Raw genomic sequence first — 8,993 nt, forward strand, 5'->3', positions numbered from 1 at the left:
AAGGTGAGCAGGTGGAAGAGACGACCTGGGGTGTGTGCGTTTGGGGGGGAGGGTTGGTGAGAGGGCCAAGCAAACCCTGTCACCCACAGTCACACTCCCAGTCACATCGGCCATGGTAGGAAATGAAACCCAGAGCGGCCGGAGCTCAGCCCTCGGCTGGAGCCTCTGCTTGCAGCTGCAGGGCACCCGGAGGACACTGGGACGGACTGCCCGGCTGCGCAGTCTGCTCCTTCCACAGTGCTCATCCACTGGCTGCAATGAGCAGCCCCCCAAGCACGCCTTTCCCGGGAGGGGATGAACTGCTGACCACCCCAATTCTGCAAGTCACCAAGGCCCTGTCCCCAGAAGCTGAAGCCAGCACAGCTCTCATTGCAGTTGTTATCGCCGTGGTCTTCCTTGCACTGCCCTTGGTCGTGATCTTGATCTTCTTTTACTGTACAAGAACAAAGGCAGCTACGTCACCTATGAACCTGCTGAAAGCGAGCCCAGCACCATCCTGCAGATGGAGAACGACTCAGCCAAGGACGGGGAGAAGGAGGAATATTTCATCTGACTTCCAGGCCCCAAGGACCTTATTCCAGGTTCCAGCACTGATACACTGTTTAACTTATTAGGTGAAGTTTTATCTGAGGCCAGTGAGCAGCATTGATTAATGGACAAATCTGAGCTCCCTCCAAGGGCACATGCCCAAACACCAACCTCACTGCCACCAGGGACCAGGGCCTTGCAGAAAGCAGCTTATGAGGTCTTGAGCTGGGTCTTCATGATTTGGCTGGTATTTGTGACTGGCCACAAGGTGGGGTTAAACCAGGGGACATTTTGTTCATTGGTTGAGAATTATGATCGCTGGCTGCTCCACTCTGTCCTCTTCCTGGTCAACTAGTGATAGCCCCAGCAGACATATTATCCATAAAAGTTTTTCCCAGAGATTGGATACCGCAATACAAAGCCAGACCAGGATGGGTAGGAGACTATGGAGATCTTACTTCCTGATAAATGTGCTATTTTCTTTAATCTGAGTCCTTCCCGTATTCCCCAACCACCTCATACTTGTGCTACTTTTTTCAGAATTAAAAGTTTTCATTAAGTGGGAAAAAAAAAAAGTTCTACTGGCAATTGTACACTTTAGATGGAGTGTATGGCATGTGAATTTATATCAATAAAACTGCTTTTAAAAAAAGAGCTCTACTGGCTTCTCATTGCCCCTGCAGAGCATATGCAACACATCCAAGTTCCTCCTGCCCCATCCAAACTTGTGAATGCCCTTAGAGGTCCCAATCTTTTCTCACCTATGGAGGACTCATCCTTATCTGGAATTGAGCTCAGTTTCTAACTTCATGCATGTCTCAACTCAAATATCATCACCCTAGTTCCTTTGGGAAGATTTGTTTTCACAGCTCTCCAGTGTTTTTAATATGATTTTTTTAGTTTCTCCAATTTTATCTCAGTGCTGCAGTGGGAACCATGGTCTATCCCAACCATCTATATCCAAATGGTAAGCAGAACCTCCCATGGTTATAAACATCACTTTTTAATAAAAGTGAAGCTGTCTGTCATTATAAAATTCATCATGAATCCATCCATAATGGATGACAATTATGCTAATCATTACAAACCTTTAGTAATTTCATCTTTGGGGTGAAAGCTGTAGCAGTAAGAAGTCTATGCACCTGTGTTTGATAGCCAGGAGAACACGTCTGAGGCCAAATTCCCACCAGAGCTCTGGTTTCCGAGCAATCTTGACTCATACTGCAGTCAGGTGATGGAAAGGAGGCAACACAACACTGAGTTTCAGAATATTAGCTCTTGAGTCAGATAGACCCTAGTTCAAATTCAGCCTGTACCTTCCCAGGTATATGATCCTAGAAAGTTTCTTAACCTCTCTAAGCTGTATTTTCTTCCTCAGGAAAATGGAGATAATAACAGTTCCTAACACACAGAAATCAAATGAAATAATACATGTAAAATGTCTAATATAATGTAGGTGTTCAATACACATTAGTTATTATTATAATGAGCAACCAAACATTGGAACTTTGTTGAAATTGACAAGTACTCAAGTAAAGCCACATTCTTTAAGAAAAATGTGGACAGGGTATTTTACTAAATTTGCTAGAATTGTTCCAAATGTAAATAAAGGGGTCACTTTGTAAAAGTAGAGTTTGTCCTTCTTGGTTTGTTAGAACTATACAGTGGAAATGACACTGCTGTTATTCCACATTCCCTAGTGCTAGCATTTTTAAATGGCCAGCTTTCACATACATCTCTACATCCCCATTTTCAGTGATTGAGAGTGTGACCTGACAGCACTGGCTTTTCCTTCCTGCCTGGCCGTGAGGGTCTGGAGCAGAGAAGTGGTCAACCCCTTCCAACAGGGCAAGCCCTCTCATTATCTGCCTGTAAGCATATGCTATTGCAGCTGCTAGTTTAATGAATAAGTGAGTCAGAGTCGACTTTAGGGAATGCCCCACAACAGCATCCCATCATACTAAGAATAAATCCAAGTCCGATAATAAATCCTTGAACTAAGAGACCCTACATGCTCTGGTCCCTGGCTCCCTTTCTTCTTCTTCTTTCTCTTCTCCCCTTCCTCACTCTGCTACCTTCTAGCTATTTCTCAGACAAGCTAAGAACATGCCACCCTCAGGGCCACAATGGTGTCCTCTGCCTGTTATGTTTCCCCTGGATAGTCATGTGGCTCAGTTACTAGCTTCATACATGTCTCAACTCAAATATCACCAACCAGAGAGGATTTTCCCGGCCACCTTATTACAATAGTGTCATTCACCACTCTGTATCCTTACCCTACCTTATTTTTGTAGCCATGATCTCTAGCTGACATTTTACCATGTAATTGTTAGTTTGCTTGTTTATTTTCAATCATCCCCACTGGAACATGGCTCCGTGAGGGCAGACACTCTTCTCGTTTTATTGCTGCTGTCCCCCAGCAGATATATCAGTGCTTAGCACATAAATATTTGTCAAATAAGTGGATAAAGGAGCAGCATCTTTTTCACTCATCATCAGTTCCATAGTTTTCCTCCTTAGAGTAATGAGGGAGTTAAGCTTCATTGATTCCAATGTCATTTCCAAGTTTAGAATTCTGTCCTTTACCTCCATAAACTTCATAATGATTTATAGACTTCAATCTTAACTTCTCCATCCTCTTAGAGGACACCAAAAGTGCCCAACTTACAGACAGAAGTAGAGAAGAAGGCTGATAATTTCTTACCAGTTGATAAAAAGAAAGACTGCCAGGTTCACAGGCAAAGGAAGAAGACTAAAGCTGAAAGGTTCCCAGAGGGAGAACTTGAGGTTGAATGAAGTGGTACCCAGGCCCGTGGAAGATCAGCATCCTGATCAAGACAAGGGGAAAAGAGGCAGCTCTCTAGCTGTCAGACTGTAGGAAGCAGGAGATCAGCTCCTGATCCGTTCTGGAGACCTCAGTGACCTAGGCTTCGGAGATGAATGAACTACTAGTCCCTCTGTAGGTCCAGACATTCCTGCTGAATGAATGGACAATAACTTAGCAAAGGTAGGCATTAACTCTCCAAGAGGCAGCCCAGTCGCAGTGGGCCAATGTCAACTTGTTCTTGCCCTAGATCCAAGTCTGTACTGTCTAATATCATAGCCACCAGCCATGGTGGCTATTGAAAATAAATTCATTACGATTAAATAAAATTTAAAATTTTGTTCCTTGGCCACATTAGCCACATTTCAAGTGCTCAATAGCTACGTGGGACTATGGCTACCCACTGGGCAGTGCAGATGATAGAGCATTTTGCAGAAATTCTTTTGAACCATTCTGATTAGTTGCAGCTAACCCCTGGCTCCCAGTATTCAGCCCTATATCCCATTAGCTTTTAAATGAGATTTCTTCATTTCTCCTTTCTTACTGGAAAGGTTCCTAGTTTGTGAGAACCCGACGATTAAAAAAATGGAGTCAGTGGAATCCAGAGAAACAGCCGAAGGCATGCTGCAACTTCTGACAGTTCTTAAAATGTCTGCTCAGCACTCAAGGCCCATCCCAGAGTCATTCTTTGAAACTGCTAGGGACTCCAGGGTACATATGTGTCCTGGCTCGGGTCCTGCTCTGTGGCTTCCCACTGCTCACAGGAGGTTGCCTGTATTTCTCAACCATGTCCTGCTGAGCATTACAAATCACCTTCTGTCTTCAAAAAAATATCTGACTTATTGGAGTGACTCCAGTTCGCTTTCTTTCTTGGAACTCACTGCCTCTTTTGATGTTTATCAATATATCACTACCTGTCGTGTTTGCCAAGATCACGTCCAGGCATTGGTGATGTATCATTTCCTGTGACACATTCCAAGGAACTTCCCACTCCTTTTAGGAGTCCGACAGATCTGTGAGCAGCATGAAGTGGCAAGACGCCAGGGAACAAGGGCTGTGCCTTCATCTAGACAACTTACTCACCAGCACAGGGCCGCCTTGGAGAGCCAGTGTGTGTCAGGGAAGGACTCCAGGAGATGTGTGGCTTTGGAATAATTACAGAGGTAGGCTAAGTTAAGGAAGCCTGGAAATCATAATTACGGCCAACCCTAGACAAGGTGATGAAGTTGAAAAGTTTGTCTTTGGCTTCCCTCCAAATTCCAAGGAGAATCTTTTTCTTTCATGTTTTCTCCTTTTTTCCCCCTTCCCTCTAAATCACCAGGACCCTTGATCTTGCTTCTCATCTCTTCAGAGGACCTCCTTTTGGAGTCTTTTTCTCCCATGGAAACTTAGTCCCATTCCCTTAAGACTTTGCTAGTTAGGACCAGCCAGCTTATAAGATAATTCACTCAAAGGTAGGAGTCCTTCACCTGATTCCAAAGGTGGACTTCAGAGGGCAGTGAAGACCCTACAACTTTACAATTTATATGTGCATTTTCTAGGGGAAAGTGCCAGAGCTTTTATCAGAGTCTAAAATATGTCCCTGACACAAAACAAAGTTAGTCCTGCCCTCCACGCCATAACCAGGGCCTCCATTAACTGTCCTCAGTTAACCTTCTGAGTTTGCCTGTTTCCTGCCAGTACCCTGACTGGTACATCTGGTCTCCCCTCTCCCACACTCTCTCTCCTTCTCCAGACCATTCTCCAGCCAGCAGCCATAGGGTTCTGCCCCATCCCCCATTCCCTACCTCTCTACCTTCTTCCTTTCCACCTTGTTTTTTTTTTTTTCAGTTTTCAAATATAATTTTCAGGATGGGAAAGGCATCCTCATGGTTGAAAAATAACACAACACATAAAGTTTTAAAGCACAGGTGTCCCTCAACTCCTACCTTCCACCTATGTAATTAATTCCCACCCCTCTCCCTACAGTTGACTACACTGTACTGGTAATTTCTTTTGTATTCTGGAACTGCACTATCCAAAAAGGTAGCCATTAACCACATGTAGCTACTTAAATCAAAATTTAGTAATTTAATAAGGTAAAAATTTCATTCCACGGTCACATTAGCCACACTTTAAGTGCCCCCATGTGGCTAGTGATTATGGTATTGGGCAGAGCAGATTAAAAAAAAAAAAAGCAAAACAAAACAAAACAAAAAGGTTGGAGCAACTGCTGGTGATTAAATAGCTGATACAGGTAGGGGTTTTTCTTTTCAGGTAACGTTTGCATTTTAAGTACTGTGTGACAGGAAAACCATCTGTTAAATATCTTTCCCTAAGGAAATATTAATGGGTGAGTTTTCAGTCCAGAGGTAAGAGAGGTAGGAAAGCTCTTTGGGGCAGGGAATAGGTTTTACTATTGCTTTTTGGATCACACACAACCACCTCCACTTAGCAAGTGCAGCTTCTCTGGGTTGCAGAGAAATGTGTTTTTCTTTAAACACGATACCTTTCTACCCACATAAAATGTAGACTTTGCCTAGGAATTTCAAAGAAACTCAGTAGGCTTAGAGAACCACTAGTTTTCTCCACTACAGAGAAATTCTGTGATAAAATGGCAGTGGAACATATGAGGGATCAGGAGGTAAGGGTTTTCATCCCAGCTCTACCACATATTGCTGAGCAACTTTCTAAAAATGATTTGGCCTCTCTGGGCCTCATTTACTCATCTCTAAACCATCTGGGTAGTCCTCTTTCATCCTATGCTTCTAAGAAAGCTGTCAAAATTTATTTTAAATAAAATTTCTATGCTGCCCTTTTAATGAGAGGTTGTTTTCATATGGGGGAGGGGGAATATCCAACAAACACTAAGCTGTTTTCTTCTTTTTTGATATGTTAGCATCTTGTCTGAAGTAGGAAAACCTGCTCTTGAAAGCTTCAGAACAGTTTGTGGTGGAACTGCAATTCTTGTCTCAGAAAGATTAATAGGAAACAAACTCTAAGGAAGGAAATTCAAAGCCTCCTTCTATGCTTCCTGCCTTTTAGATCTTCTAACATGTAAATCGACCGTTACAAAGAGGATTAGTTATTAGAATGGTCTGCGTGAAGACCAACATTCAGCTCCCTGTTTATTCCTTGCCAGAGAGTCTTGGGTGACCAGCATCTTAATAGCCTTCTTTTCAGCCTGCAGGAGGATGAATCGCATACTAACCACCAGTTCTGTGTTCTCCAATTTTAATTTAACTGCAGCCTTAACAAACTGGAGACTTCTCATCCCCAATTGAGCTTTAAATGAGAACAAAATCTGGTAGTGATGGGCTCCCTCGGGAACTAGAATTATTTTAAAAGATTCAAGAAAGCAACTTTACACTCTGGATTTTTCTTGGTCTTTCTCCTATGCATTTCTGTTATATTCCTTATCTGTATCTTTTCCTTTTTAAGTGCTAGTATTTTTTTCTTGGCAAAATTCCCTAGATGACTGCATTTTTCTGATTGCTTAATTCTCCCCATCACTGACCTCCTTACACTTTCCCTCTCTTTCTTCTAATATCAATGAAATGTATCGATCTCAGCTATTCTGATGTTACTGAGACTAAGAGGCAAGCAAGAAGCACCGTTGAATAACCAACATGGATTTTTCACAAAAAAGTGGGATAAATTAACCTTCACTCAAAGCCTGTTTACTTTGGCATTACATGTCACTCTCTTTAGAAAAAAAAAATGTAGGTGTCAAATGTGGAAGTGTGTAGAGGAGCAGAAGGGGCAGGCAGGCAGGGGAGATGGGACAGCTCCTAGGGCTGAGACTGCCAGCCCTGGAAAATGCCAACTGACAGCCTGGCAATGAGGTAGGAAAGAGGAGATGATGAAAAAAATAACAGGAAAATCAAAGAACCTTTACAGTCTGGAGTATTTATTGTTGCAATAAACAGACTGATTCACCCTAATGGTAACTAATTCAAATCATACCATATCTGGAGTGGGAATGGAATGGATTATTAATTTAGCTTGGAAATAGGACAAAAGGTACTAGGCTGATTGGGAGGAACTATTTCATCTATGTTCCCAATAACCATTCTTCTTTTTTTATTCTAGTAATATATAGCTGAGCATATAACTACTCAAAATAAAGAGTGTATTTGCCATTATCTTTGCACTTGGGGTGGCCAGTGGGATGGGAATGGAAGTGATATGGGCAACTTCCAGGTCACATCTTTCTTTAAAGAGAAGGCTTCTGCTTTCTACTCTCCTCATGTGCTGGGTAGGATGTGGACATGGTGGCTGGAGCTGGGACAACCAGCCACATATTGAAGATGACAGAGCAACAAGAAAGAAAGAATCTGGTTCATTGACATTCTGCAACCAGAATGTCAGCCTTATGATGCTTATGCTTAGTCTATTTCCTGATAAGCAAATAAATTTGTCTTGTTTAAGCCATGGATGTTTTGGTTTTTAACAAGGAATCTACACCCTAACTAATCAACTAATGAAATTTTATTACTTCCAAGTAGGGTTGTGATTCTGGGGATCCTATCAATTTTACCCCCCAATTCTACTTTCTTTCTCTCCTTTGGAAGTGTCCCTGTGGCAAAATGGAAAAAAAAAAAAAAAAAAGTGGGATTTGGAGTCAAATGTTGGCTCCACTAGTTACTAATTTTTCTTCATCTAAACCATGAGAATCAATAAGTTACTTATTAAATGTTTCTGTGCCATACTTGCTTATATGCATTATCTCATTCAACTCTCGCAACAATGCTATGAGATCAGTACAATTATTATTTCAGTCTTATAGATGGATTTAAACATCTTTTCCACATATTGCTGAGCAACTTTCTAACAAAACAAAACAAAACAAAACAAAACAAAACAAAAGTTTGGAGCCACTGCTGGTGATTAAATAGCTGATACAGAGGTGAGATTTGACCTAGAGAGTTTGATTGGGAGCCCACAGCTCTTAACCACTTCCCTCTGCATGTTGGTGGGAAGTTCAAAGTTAAACACAGCACCCAGCACCTACTCTTCTTTACAAACTGGGGTATTGCTGGCTGACGCTAAATGTATTCTGACAAATTCTGTCTTTCTAAGCTAAGGGTGTTACCTGCTGACCACCTCCTCTCAGCTGAAACATTCTTCCTTTAGGTGAGGGAAGTTAAAAAAAAAAACAAAAAACAAAATCTTTGATTAGACTACAGTATATCACTGCTTAGTTAGCCAGGGAAATTTTCTTTCTCTTCCTGGTATAAATTGCTTTTTCAGTCAAAGTCTCATAGTCCTAGGTCTCTTCAAGACTGTGGTCTATAATGATAATTCTGAATCACTGAGAGAAGTTGAAATTGTGTTCAAAATGCTTTGGAAGGCAGCAAAAGGGCCTCAACGACATACCCACATGCTGAGAACAGGCTCCCCTGCAGAACCATGGGACCTGCCCTCTGGCCTTTCCTTTCTCACAAAAGTAGAAAAAAGAAGAAATAAATAGCACTTGGTGTCCAGAAGAAGTTTCTGTTCATTCAAGGGAAAAGAAAATTAAAAAGAAATGCCAGCTTGCGAAGAAAGAGGAAAATCCATAGAGATTTTCTCCTCAAATGGGTACAGGGGGAAGTCAGGGATGCTTTAAAAGAGTGGGTTCTGTTTCTCTAGGAAATTTCTCTCTACATACCATTCTGTT

General features: G+C 42.0%; 1 pseudogene; it reads left to right on the forward strand.

The window, feature by feature from the left end:
• The first annotated feature begins 257 nt into the window (after positions 1-257).
• On the forward strand, positions 258-553 carry LOC119506596 (annotated as a pseudogene).
• The last annotated feature ends 8,440 nt before the right edge of the window (positions 554-8,993 follow it).

Source organism: Choloepus didactylus, chromosome 11 (genome assembly GCF_015220235.1).
Source record: "Choloepus didactylus isolate mChoDid1 chromosome 11, mChoDid1.pri, whole genome shotgun sequence".
NCBI lineage: Eukaryota > Metazoa > Chordata > Mammalia > Pilosa > Megalonychidae > Choloepus > Choloepus didactylus.